General features: G+C 36.7%; 1 long non-coding RNA gene across 3 annotated transcripts in view; it reads left to right on the forward strand.

Moving 5' to 3' along the window:
• Positions 1 to 14,156, forward strand: part of LOC116154360 (uncharacterized) — a 676,189-nt gene that overhangs the window by 163,405 nt on the left and 498,628 nt on the right. The gene's annotated exons all lie outside the window — the stretch shown is intronic.

Consider the following 14,156-nt stretch of genomic DNA (forward strand, 5'->3'; position numbering starts at 1 on the left):
CTGCAGAAACTGAGTCACAGGGAGAGTTAGTTACTTGTTCAAGTCATAGAACTAGTTGAGTGGCAGTGAGGAGATTTGAACCCAGGTTTCCTGGCTTCAGTGCCTATTCTAGATCTACTAAATACCGAGATCTACTAAATACTGTCTCTTAAGTGCTGTCAACTTTTAAATATATATTTTAAAGTGTTTTGCAAACACCTGGAGAATTTGTTAAAAAATGCAGATTTCTGAGTCCCATTCTCATGGATTCTGATTCAGTTGGCATGGGATGAGTATCAGGAAGCTATTTCTAACAGCAGTACTCAGTAATTCTGATGGGCATGGTCCACGGATTATTCTTTGAAAGCAGTGCTGTGTAGTAATGGGAAAAAAATACAGTAAAGCTGTTAAGGGCAAAGGCTCAGAAATGGAATAGTTTGGGTCGGTATCGTTAACTCCTCTCTAGCTGTGGGCACGTTGCTTAAACTCACTTTTCTAGCTTCTTCAAGGGAGGGTCGGGATAAGGGGTTTTGGTGAGGATTTAGTCCCTTAATCCATTCAAGATGCTAAGTATCGTGCTGGCAGATAGTAAGCGCTCAATTTGTGTTCGCTATTATTAGTGCGGCCTCAGTAACTCTAATTAATTCAAGTGTCATGTGGTAGATACCACAAAATATGTAACAGATATGTTTTCTTCCTCGATCCAGAAGGAAAAGCAGGTGTTCTGACTTTTATTTATTTCTCACATTCCCCTTATTTCCCCCCTAACTTTAAAATCATTTCCCTCAAGTTTTCAACTTTAGCTCCTAGGTTCCTGGCTTTCTCTCTCCATTTGAAAGAACAGTAATCTGTTTTTCTGCCTTCTGTATCTCCTGCTGAGTTAACCTGATTGTGTAGCGTTAAATTGGGTCAGTTGAAGGGGGAAAAAGGTGGGAGTGGGAGCAGATAAAAGGCTTTTACGGAAATCTGAGATTAAATTCTCGCCAACTGGTGGAAGTGTCATCCTGGTCTTTGTTCTCTGTGTCTCCTTTTGTGCCAGTGTGGTTACATGACATAAAGGTGAATTATTTAAGTAATGTTATTTTACTCCTCTTTGCATAATCACCTTTCTTTCACTTCTTTCCAGTGATGACAGAGAAGTCCCTTAGAGAATATTCAGAAGCCTTTGTAGTAAAAGGGAACTGAAAATGAACCAGTATCTCTTGATAAAAGAAATACTGACTGAACTGCATGAGGAGAGCATGGGGTTTGTCTTTAAATATTCCAATATTATTCTAGTCATCAACTAGGAAAACTGAATACTGTATCAGACAGCTGGAAATTTACTCTCCCCTTAAGATGAAAGAATGAAGAAATTCAAAATAGAACGTGAACTGGGAGCACTGCCCTGTGGCCCCATCACATAATCGTGATGGGTCCATTGATTGAGTCCTTGGCCCTGTAAGTATGATCCCTTGAGTTGAGGAAGAAAGGAGTGAGAATGGATCGGGACATGAAAGGAAGGGAATATTAATTGTTTTATTCCAGGGACTGTCTGGAGCTGCTAAGAAGATTTGTGAGTTTCCCAACCTAGTTTTAGCAACCTCAGTTCAGACTGCAGTGTCCCAAGACACCTGGCTTCTCTGTTGTTCTCTTGGCAATATTTTGGAAGATCAAGACTTTCCCACCATTTTATGGGCTCAGAATGTCTCTCAAAGCCTGGCAAGTGATGTAGTATTTTGCCTATCTTAAAATTCTTGTGAAGGAAGAAGAAATTGGAAAACTCCTCAAACTGTTCTCATTTCCTGTTATCACCACGTCTAGAAACTTTTACCTTACAGTTTTTAAGCAAGCAAAAGAAATGTTGTGAATTGATTTACCCTGTCTCAAAGTTTGATTTCATCCCTGTTCCTATTCACAGTCATTGGTATATTACACAGAAATGAGCTGAACAAATATTTATCATGTGCTATTTAAACATAAGAAATATGGCATATGAAAAGCAGAACCAAAGACTAAAGCTAATTATATCAAATAGTATGAATTTGCATAATGTTTACATATGTGTTATATGTATGATACATCCCATATGCTGTTTACTTTTAGACCAACAGGACTTTCTGACATGATGGAAATATTCTATATCTGTTATGTCTAACAGGGTAGCCCACTAGTCCATGAGGCTTTTGAATTCTTGAAATAATGCTAGTGTGATTGAGAAGCCAAATTTTTAATTGTATTACATTTTGTTACATTTATTTATTTATTTTTGTGGTTTGGGATCTTTTCAAAGGATGATGTATTTAAATTTAAATAGCCGCATGTGGTTAGTAGTTTTACAGTATTGGACAATGCAAGTTTAGAATGGTGTGATCTGAGTAGAGAAGAAGAGATTATGGTTGAATGAGGACCCACTCTTGGATAGGTGGAGTTTACCTGGAATTAGCCCGCTCATTTGGAAAGGAAGCATCTTCCCTATGCTTGGGTTTGTTTACTGAGAAAAGCAGAGATTAAAAACATAGAAAGACAACTATTGTTGGGTTTTTGTCAGTGATTTTATTGTATTTATATTTGGGTGAAATAGAGTAAAAATTAAATACAGGGATATAGTAATACATACTCATGTTCATGTACAATAAATTCAAATTTTAAGCATTGACACATTTTAAAAAAGTCATCATCTCTTTTATTTTAAACTAGTACTTGAAAAAAGGTAAGGGGTAGAAGTATTCTATTTAAGATTTTTTGAATGTTATCTTATTTAGAAGAGAGGGAGAAGTGAAGCAGTATCTTCAAAAGGGAGGTTGTTTTGAATTGGGATTTAGGTGGTGCTAATCTGATACTTCTAGACAGGTATCTATGGTACCCAGAATAATGATCCTTCAAAGATGTCTGTGTCCTAACCCCCAGAAGTTGTAAATATGTTAGGTTACAGGGCCAAGGGAAATTACGGCTGCCAGTGGAATTCAGGTTGCTAATTAGCTGCCTGTAAACAAGGAGATCATCCTGGATTATCTGGATGGGCCCAGTGGAATCACATGGGTCCTTGAAGGTGGAAGATGGAGCAGAAGAAAGTCAGAATCAGATGAGACTATAGAATAATTAGAGAGGTACAAGAAAGCTTTTTAAAAAAATTGTGGTAAAAACAAATATGAATTTTTACTCTCTATTATTTTAAGTGTACAGTAGTGTTAACTATACATACATTTTTGTGTAACAGATCTCTAAATTTTTCGTCTTGCAGAGTTGAAATTCTATACCCATTGAATATCTTCCCTTTTCCTCTGCCCCTGGCAACTGCCATTCTACTTTCTGTTTCTGAGTTTCACTACCTTAGATACCTCATAGAAATCGAATCATGCAGTATTTGGATTTTTTGACTGGTTTGTTCACCTAACACAATGTCCTTAAGGTTCATTCATGTTGCACCATATGACAAGATTTCCTTCTTTTTAGAGGTTAAATAATATTCCACTCCTGGTCTATATCATATTTTCTTTATTCATTCATCCATTTATACACATTTAATTTGCTTGCATTTCTTGGCTATTGTGAATAATGCTGCAATGAACAAGAGATTGCTAATATTTTTTGAGATCCTGTTTTCAATTCTTTTCGATATACATCCCAAAGTGGGATTGCTGGATTATATGGTAATTCTATTTTTAATTGTCTGAGGACCCTCCACACTGTTTTCCACAGTGGCTGCGCCATTTTACATTCCTACCAACAGTGCATGTGGGAGGAAGGGAGCCATGAGCCAAGGAATGTGAGTGGCCTCTGGAAACCAAAAAAGGAAGGAAAAGAGTTTTTCTTTGGTGTATGTAGAAAGAAATGCAGCTCTGGGCTAAAACCTTTATTTCAGCCTGGTGAGATCCACGTTGAACTTCTAACCTATGATAATAAATTTATGTTGTTTTAAGCCACCAAGTTTGGGGTAGTTTATTAACATCAGCAGCAGAAGACTAATACATTATGCCTAACACAAATGGCCTTCGCAGTACAAACTCAGGGCTAATTCCCCAAGAAACTCTTAGGAAAATAGCAGATTATGTTTACTTGGATATCTGTTCTGATATAACTTGAAATTCCATTGTCATTTCCTATCTGTTATAGGAACCTAAGCAAGCCGTTTAGCCTTTGAACATCCATGCTTTCTGTGAAATGAGAAATTAATATTTAAGCAAAAAATCCAAGGATGAGTGAGATATCGGTAGAACTCCTTGACATGTGTTGGAGGAAAATGTTTACAAATAAGTGCTATGATTGTATCTATTATTTTAGACATCAGGATATTCTGGGCTATATGTGTATCACTTTTAAGGAGCATGGAATTCAGCAAATAATCCTTAGTAGGCTGTGATGTTGGTGGTATTAAATAGTGACATAAAATAGTCATGCTAGCAGACAGGCTATGGTCATAAAAAATACTGACCTCAAGTCTTGTCTGCTTATTATCTCATTTGCTGAAAAGTTATTTTGTATCATTGCAATTCTACAGATGTTTCACAGATGTCTTTAAGGATATATTTCTGCAGCTTGTTATTAAGCTAACTTCTGTGCACTATGGCAGATTTCCACAGCATATTAATGAGAACATTATGGAATTGTAAATAAATATGTTTATAGCAATCGAGATGAAGAGCAGAACTATAAAAATGGTTATAAAAGTCTAATTAACATTTTAAAAGTAAAAAGCATGATGCCTTGATACCAGAGGGGAATGGTCTCAGTCAGTAGATAAAATGAAGAATTGTCAAGTGGGCTTAAGAGTGGATGAAACACTGCTATCAATATTTAATGGGATATGTCAGATTTTACTACCATTTGAAAGAATGCAAATAGGGGTTACCATAGAAATCACCTTGACAGAAAACTGCACAAAATACAACACAAATTATCCCTCGAGCAGCCTTGCAGGGGTTACTATGATGTCTGACTATAGTATTCTCATGTAATCTCTTGATGGTGGGAAAAATGACAGCATGTATGTCTGTGAATGTGCATATATATGCAGTAGAACTTGAAAATTGTAAGAACATTATGGAAATTCTAGAGGCAGCTATATTAATTTTTCTTTATATCATAATTACTCTTTGATAAAGCTATAAATGCCAAAATTACTTACAGCTTTAAGAAAGCATTCATCATAACCATCCTACTACAAAGACTAGGCAACCTCAGAGATGCCCATACTATTTGAATTTAATATGCTATTTTACATTTTAGTGATAATCTTCTTTTGTATCATGGCTCTGTGATACTTAAATATTGCATTTTAGCAGCCTGGTCATGCACCAGTGAGACTAGTTGCCTTCCCAGATGCAATCTTCCATAGTCATTGAAAAAAAGCATCTTTTTCTAATCTTTGAAAAAACTTAGCCACACATGCTCTCCTTTAACTAGTCTACAATTATAACATAAGCTCCAAGCTCCAACAAATCACGCTTATTTCACAGAATCTTTTAGTAAAATAATACTATAATTTCTGCCCATTAAAATGGGTGGAATAGAAATCTGGGGTTGTAAAAGGAATAGAAAAAAAATAGTTGCTGAACCAAAGGTGGTGGGAGGACGGGGTAATAATTGTAAACATATAAACGTAAAAAAAATTGCAATGATTATCCTAAAAGGTAGGGAGAAGAGTCTGATACTTTTCCCCAATTTATGTATGGTTGAATTGAATGAATATGATTTTTAATACCCATAAATATAGGCATTATTCAATAGATAAAACAAAACAAGAATTCTAGAATTCCACTTTATGACCCATTAAGGGAGACAGAAAAAGGAAAAATGGAAACACTGAAGGAAAAGATAGAATGGGTAACAGAGAAAAAGAGAAGTTGGTCTGAAGGGGTGTAATCGAGAGACATAGGAAGCTCTGAACAGGAAGAGACAGAGCTAATGAGGGAAGAGAGGAAAGGAAACACAAAATAGAAGGAGGCGAAGAACCTCTCTCCAACTTTCCCTGAAAATATTTTAAGGATTTAATAGAAGAGAACTCACATCCCTCAGAGGTATTTACGAGGTAGAGATAATTCAGGAAATGAAATGGGTTCGTTTCTTGTCAGACTTAGTGGCACTTTGTTTCTTTCTCCGGTGTCACTTGTATTAGGGCTTGGGTTTTATTGTTATAAGTGTACCCTTCAGTCTCTCCCACTGGTCTATAAACTCCTAATTCATTTTTTAATCTCTCCAGTTCAAAGTTCCTAACCACAAAGGATTGAAAGACATAAAAAAGACCAACAAAGAGAAACTGACAAACCTACAAGCACAGAAGGGGGTTTAATACACTTCTCCCTGAAACACGAAACTAACAGCCAGAAGAATTGAAGAGAGAAAGGATTGGAGACTTAAATAACCCATTGAAAGCTTGTTTAATAAATGTGCATAAAGGCTTGTCTCCAACACAGAAAATAAACATTCTTTCAGATTATTTTGAAAATGTACTCATGTAAAGCTACAGTGAAATCTCAACAAATTTCAAAAGTGTCACCATCATACAGACAAAATTCTCAATGGCAATGTAGTAATATTTTAGAAATCAGAAAAATTTTTTTACTGTCCTCTTCCTGCTTGTCCTGCATGATGACTTGGGGAAAGAGTACACTTAACAAACAATTTGTGGGTTAAAGAGGAAATTAATTAGAAATTAGAAAATATTTAGAACTGAATAAATGTTAAAGCACTATGTATCAAGACTTAGAAGATGCAGTTAAAGTGGATCTTAGGGAGCAATTTATATTCTAAATTTCTATATTGGGACAATGTAAATATTTGAAAATATAGGGTCATTGTCAAAATCAAGATAAAAAGAACAATAGAGAAAACTAAGTAATTTAGAAGGAAGGGAATTAATAAGATGAAGGCAGAAATAGAAAAAGGACCACAAAATAAAAATCATTAACAAAATTAAAGAGTTTTCTAAAAAGAATGGTGAAATACATAAATCTTTGTCAAATGTGACACAGCAGATAAATATCCAGGCCAAAACAAAAGATATTATCTGTAGAAAAGGACATTTAAGTTCAAATATAATATAAGTAGAGATTCAATAATCATAATAATGTCCATTAAGATACTTTATGCCTATATATATATCAAAACTCAGAAGAAATGTAAAAATCTTTAGGACAAACATAAGCTAATTAATAGTGATTCAAGGAGAAGTGGATAACTTGAATAAGAAAAAAGTGTTAAAGATTGTTGTTGAAAACTCCCACTTGTCTACCCAAAACACAAGTTTCAGGTAGTGTTTGGGGGCTAGTTTATTATTATTATTATTAATAATAATTATTTATTATTAATAATAATATTATTATTATTATTATTAAAGTCTAGGAATATCTTATACAAACTTCCCAAATTATGTTACAAGAGGAAAGCTACCAAAACTCATTTTATGCTACTAGTTTTACCTTGGCACTAAAATTGAAAGAAAATTTTAAAAAAGAAGCAGATTTTACTTATGAAACTAGATGTGAACACTGAAAACCTAATATTAATAAAGAGTCCAGTAATATACTAGAGTAATATGTTATAACCATGTAGGCTTTATGGGAATGCAATAAGGGTTTGACATTTGAAATTCCATTGAAGACATCCAGTTATAAATGGTGAACTGGATGCAAATATTTATCTCTTCTCCTTTCAAAAACACACATAAAAATGCCACTAAAAGGGAAAAAAGGAGATAAACCCATGTGGGAACAGTTAATGAGAGAGCAGACAACATCAGGGAAGAGATGTCAATGGGGGACCGATCATTTTGGGTGCAGGTGCACCTGGGTATGCGTGGGTATTATGTACTTATTACATGCCATGTACTAAATACTACCTAACTTCATTTTCATCTGAGGACAGACTAAGATGGAAAAGGATGAAGAAAGACGTCTGCAAATTTGATATTCTCATTAGTGATAAAATGTAGGAGGTAATTAAAATGACTCTAAATAAATGTATGGTCATTTATTCATTTATTCTTTCAGCAGACAAATACTGAGCAATACTGCATTCGATGTCTTTAGAAATATGCCTGGCATTGCTTTTTTTAATATATATTTTTATTGAAGTATAGTCATCCTACAACATTGTGTCCCTTTCTGATGTACAGCACAATGCTTCAATCATATGGAAACATACATATATTCGCTTTCATATTCTTTTTCACCGTAAGTTACTGCAAGATATTGAATATAGCTCCCTGTGCTATACAGTATAAAGTTGTTGTTTATCTATTTTATATGTATTAGTTAGTATCTGCAAATCTCGAACTCCCAGTTTATCCCTTCCGACCCCCTTCCTCCCCTGGTAACCATAAGTTTGTTTTCTATGTCTGTGAGTCTGTTCCTGTTTTGTAAATAAGTTGTTTGTCTTTTCTTTCTGGCATTGCTTTTTAAAAGGATGATTGATGTGATCTTAGAGGAAAGGAAAAATCAAGTAGACATTGACCTTGTTATTATCTTTATAGGACTTGGTTAAAAACAGATTCTCATCTATTTCAAGAAACGCAATACCATCCATGAGCTAATACTATTTGCTTCTATTAAAGAATATTATAAGGAGAAAAAGTATGAACTTTAACGTGGTTATGTGGTTTCTAACAAGTGAATTAAAAATTGAGAAATTTATTTCTAATAATAGTACATTTTTGAATTCAAAGAATTAGGATTTTTAAAAAAAATTAATAGTTTTCATTTATGATAAAATGATATTGCTTAGAATTCAAAATGGGTCATAAGTATAATATCACTGGCTTCTCACAACAAGCCTTTGAGGTAGCTGGGACAAGTGGCATCATTTTTGTTGACAGATATTAAAACAGTGAAACTAGCACTTTTCAGCATTGGACTTGAAATTGAGAGTTTCATGTTGGGGGTCTTGATTCTGCTACAACTAGCATTGTGAGCTTGGGTGAGCACTTACCGCATCTGGACATCAAAATTCTTATCTATCGGATAAGAGGTCTAGAATTGTGTTTTTCCTAGCACTCTTTTATCTATAATTTGAGAAAGAAGGCTTCACTAAGGAGAAATTGTACCAGTCAGTCCCCCAAACTGTTACTTAAAAAGGTTTTTAAAACTTTAAAAATTCTATAGTCATTTTAGTTATTTCCTCCCCTTCCTTCCCTATCTACTCCTCTTCCTGCCCCTTGTCGTCCTCTCTCCCTTTCTCAAAGTTCAATTTAATAAGTCATAGAAAAAAAAAAATCCCAAGAGAGAGCAGCTTCTGGGTTGGTTGATTCAGCTACTCAGTGATGACATCCTTTAGAACCTGAATTCTTGTCATCAAAGTTTTACTCTCCTTTCCTCAGCATATTGACTTGCTTTTGGCAAATGCCCCTTCTGTTTGCAAGATAACTGTGACAGTTCCATGGAAATGTGAAAACATGACAGCATCCAGAAGAGACAGCTTTTTCAGTATGTCTCTTTGTATATGTAAGAAAACCAATACCAGCGCCCCTTCCTCCAGACTTCTTGTGGGTCATTTGCCAGAATTGCTTCACAAGTTCATGTCCGATTAATCACTGGCAAGAAAAGTGGGATCATCACAAATGGACTAAACCAGTCAGAAAATACCCCTTCCCTCTGGACCTGGGGCTACAGCCCTCCTTTCTTGCTACATGTGTCTTGAGGGGAATGGTGTCTTTTCATGAGGGATTGGCTTCATCTCTGACTGTACTGCCATCTGTAGACGCTGATCTTTCACCTGGAAATTCCATTCTCAGTTATCTGCCAGGAAACTCTTGATGCTTTTTTCAAAACGGATTTCAGATGTTACTTTTGAAGGGAGCATAATGATAAGGAATAAAACCACCTAAGTTGGTATACCCAAGTATAAATGGTATTTTAGAAATAGTCTTTAATGTCAGAAGAAAAAATATGCTTTTAGTAAAAACAAATTTGAGAGATGAGAGCAATGGAAAAACAAGTCATCGAACATCAAATAGTGTCAATAAGATATAACGGAAAGCAAGTATTCTGGTTCCTTGAAGAATCTAGGTCACTAAAACATAATATTTGCACTTCCCTTGGAAGGAACCAAATAGCGTCAAGATATTTGGACAAAGGGATTCACAGACTCAAAATGAGGTAGTACAGGACACGAAAACACTCCTTATACTGTAATGATCCACAAAGGTGGATGTACCAGCCTACTCTGAATACAGCAATCTTGTTGGAAACCAGAGTAGAGCTGAAAGAGGGAACAAAGAAAATGGTATTTACATATGTATGTATGTATGTATGTATGTGTGTGTATCTGTCCTTCCTTCCTTCCTTCCTTCCTTCCTTCCTTCTTTCCTTCTACCTACCTACCTACCTACCTACCTACCTACCTATATAACTACCTACCTACCTACCTACCAACCTACTAAATAGGATCTACCCAATCTGGAAAACGGCATACATGATCTTTCTCCCATTCGGCTGCCCGTCAGTGTAAATGAAGAAACATTAGCAGATTTACATTGCTTCACTTCCTTTTCTCTTGTCTTAGGATATCTGCAAGTGCTTAGTCTTGGACTGGAGAGAGAGAAACTCATTGTCAGAAACCTTTGTGGATTGAATTAGGATCACAGCCATTGTGACAGGTCACCACCATAACCAAACCATTCTCTCATTACTTATGAGACCCAAAAGGTTGCAGGAGGTCATTAGCAACCTTCTCCAGGCAGCCTTCCTTGATCCTGCCCAGCCATGAATGCAGTTACCTTCTCCCTCTGTATAGTCTCTGACTAGTTATTATTCCATATTTTGTATTGACTTTTTTTGCTAATGTATTTTCCCCTCAATTTTCTAAAGATTGTGAATGTTATAATATATATATAATGTATATATATAATATATATACATTATATATAATGTATATATATATAATCTCTTTTTATCTCTAGTCTTGAGCCCTTAATCTAACCAGTGCTCAACGTGTGGGCTAATCTTATACCCCGTGGCTGCATTCAAGTAGCTGAGTGGAGCCAGAGAAAAACACAATCATCATGACTGCTTTCACTTTAGGACCACAAACCACAGGGGTGATTTTAGGGCTGCTCAAGAATCCTACTATGACCTGGCTTCTTATTTCACTGAGGAAATAGAATTCATAGAAGAGAACTTCCACATGTGCCCTCACAAAAGATGCCAGATTACCTGTATTGGCATACTGTGGGTTTGTTCTTTTACAATCGATGGACTATCTGAGGCTCTGTTCTATCTTGAGCACTGGATCTCACCTTCTCCTGTCAAGGGTTTTGGTCCCAAAGTGATTTGTCTCTCTGTGTCATCCATATTCCTCTCTGTACTAAACCTGTATCAATAGCATACAAACATGTATCTTCCTTTAAGAAAAAAGTTCTTTTTCTCTATATTCTCTTCAAGCCACTGCATCATTTCTCTGTTGCAATTAATAGCCAAACTCTTATGCTTAGAAAGTGTTGTTTCTTCTCGCTGCCACCATTGCATTTCTCTCACACTTAGATCAGGTTTCCATCGATACCACACCACTGAAAGAGCTCTTGTCAAGGTTACTCATAACTGCTAAGTAGTATCCTCATCACGAGCGATCCACCAGCTGCGCTTCCCACAGTCCGTCATCCTCTTTTCTAAAACACTCGCAGCACTAGGTTTCTGGGTTTTAGCTTTTTCTCATTCTCCTTTGCCCTGCCTGCCTCCTCCTACTCATTCTTCCTTGCTGGGTCATCCACTTTCCAGGCTGTGTCCTTGGACCTCTTGTCTTTTCTAGCAATGCCTATGCCCTAAATGCATTATTTTTTTAGATTTAGGCCTCCAGTCTTATTCTTCTTGGGCTTACTAGAAAATACCATAGACCGGGTGGCTTAAACAATACCTATTTATTTCTCTTAGTTCTGGAGGCTGGGAAGCCCAAGATCAGAGCGCCAGCAGATTTGGTTCCTGGTGGAGGCCCTCTTCCTGCTTGTAGATGGCTGCCTTCTTGCTGCCATCACATGCATGAGAGAGAGAGAGAGTTCTGGTCTCTCCTTCTTGTAAGGTCACTAATCTCATCCTGGTGCCCCACCTTCATGACCTCATTTAAACTTAATTACCCCCAAAAGTCCCTGTCCCCTAGTGCCTTCACGCTGGGGCTTTGGGCTTTAACATACAAATTTTGGGGGTACACATTCAATCCATAACATCTATATATATATTCTCAATCCATAATTGTATATTTAACTGCCTATTTGACATCACTGAGTAGGATCCTGGCCTCCTATTCTTTATCCAACCTCTCTGAGCTCCTGTGTTCTCCACCTGCCAAGCACGTCAGATCTCTTGTGCCTCTCTGAGGAGGCCAGGCATGCCTCTGTAGCAGAGACTCTCTTCTCTCTGCCTAGAATTGTCTTCTCCCTCAAATGTATGACTTACTTTTTCCTTTACTTCAGATCATGTTCAACTATGCTATTATCAGAAGGCTCTTCCTGCCAACTCTCTATAAATATGGTCCCTTTACTCCAAAGCTTTATTTTTCTTCAAAGCACCTTTTCTCACCTGGCATACATTGTTTTTCTTTATTATCTCACCTCCCAACTAGTTCTTGAGAGCAAGAACTTTGGCTGGTTGGTTTGTTCCTCTGTCCTGTGAACTTTGAAGTATGCCTGACACATGCAGGTGCTCAGTTAATATTTGTTTAAAGAATGAATGAATGAGGAAAGCATTGAAAGATTATACCACTGATGGCACAAGGGATTGCACATTACTGAGAAAGCAGAGCATGGTGAGGTAGATTCACAGATTATTGCAGTTAAAAGGGAACTTAGTGGGGAGGTTATAGCTCAGTGATAGAGTGCCTGCTTAGCATGCACAGGGTCCTGGGTTCAATCACCCAGTACCTCCATTAAAAATAAATAAATAATTAATAAACCTAATTACCTCCTCCCCCAAAGAAAAAAATAGGGGGAACTTAGATGGTCCAATTGAATTTCCATACTTTGAATAGGAAGTCAGTTCTAAATTTAATACCTAGAGGTAGAAATAGTTCTAATTTGTGGGTGCCTGAGACTCTCACTTTAGTGTTCTTTTTATACATCATGCTGGGGTTTGGCTGCTGATAGTATAATTTTATTGAAGTTTCTACAATTCAGTTAAAACCCATGAATATTAATTTTCATAGAGCTGACAAAAATATAATATACAATAAATACATGATCTTTAGATTGTCTCAGACTTTGTCTTGCTGACAAAGCCCATCATTTTTTCTTCTACTTTTGTCTGACTTATATATCTAATGTCCCTAGCCATTTTCCCTTCTCACTCTATGTGCTACTATATCTATTACTGTAATTTCGTCTACCACTTTTATTGGCATAACTTCTGAATCTGTTATATCTTAAATCCATATTTTCCTTCTGAGCTCTAGATTTGTCTTTGAGGCATTTGTGTTCAGATGTCCAACACAAATTGAAGATATTCCAAACTGAACCTCATCATCTCCTGCCTCTCTTCACTAGGGTCTCCACCCTGTCCGTCCCTCCCTCTAACCCTGTTCTTCCTCATGTATTTTGTGGTCCATGGATGGTGTCATGATTAAGTCAGCAACACACTGATTGAGTTGGTAAAGCAGCTCTGAGGGAATCACCCTTGAATCTTTCCTCTTATTTTTTTCCCAAGCTGAATTCATTGCCAAATATGGATGCCCCTTGCTCATAATCTCTTTCCAATTTCTCTCTCCTTTTTCTGTCCTAAACACCACATTCCCTGCATCAGTTTTTCATGTCTCTTCCTTTCATCCTTGCATGGCCTCTGTCCAGTGTACCTTCCTCTAGTGTTGCACAGCGTTGCCGTATCTTTCTAAAGAACAAATCTTATTATGTCTCTCACCTGCTTCAAATTCTTTACCAACCAAAGTCTTAATATGATACAAAATGCCCTTTCTGATTTGACTCCTGCTAACCTTTCCAGGCCTGTCTTCTTACTTTTCCCATCCTTTCTCCTTTCCACCCATGTTGAAATCTGCAGGTGTCTGGTTATGCCTTGAACTCTCACCCCTTCTTGGATTTTGCTTGACCACTCTGTCTACTTCTCCTTCTTGCAAGCTTGGAGCTATCTTTCCAAGGACCCTCTTCTCCCCCAGACTGGGTTGAGGCTGCTCTTTGGTGTTCTTATTGTACCTGTCAAGACATCCATGATAGTGTCACTGAATTTCACAGTAGTTATCAGATTACCTGCTGAACTCTTCCATTA

This window comes from Camelus dromedarius, chromosome 6 (assembly GCF_036321535.1).
Source record: "Camelus dromedarius isolate mCamDro1 chromosome 6, mCamDro1.pat, whole genome shotgun sequence".
In the NCBI taxonomy this organism is placed as follows: Eukaryota; Metazoa; Chordata; class Mammalia; order Artiodactyla; family Camelidae; genus Camelus; species Camelus dromedarius.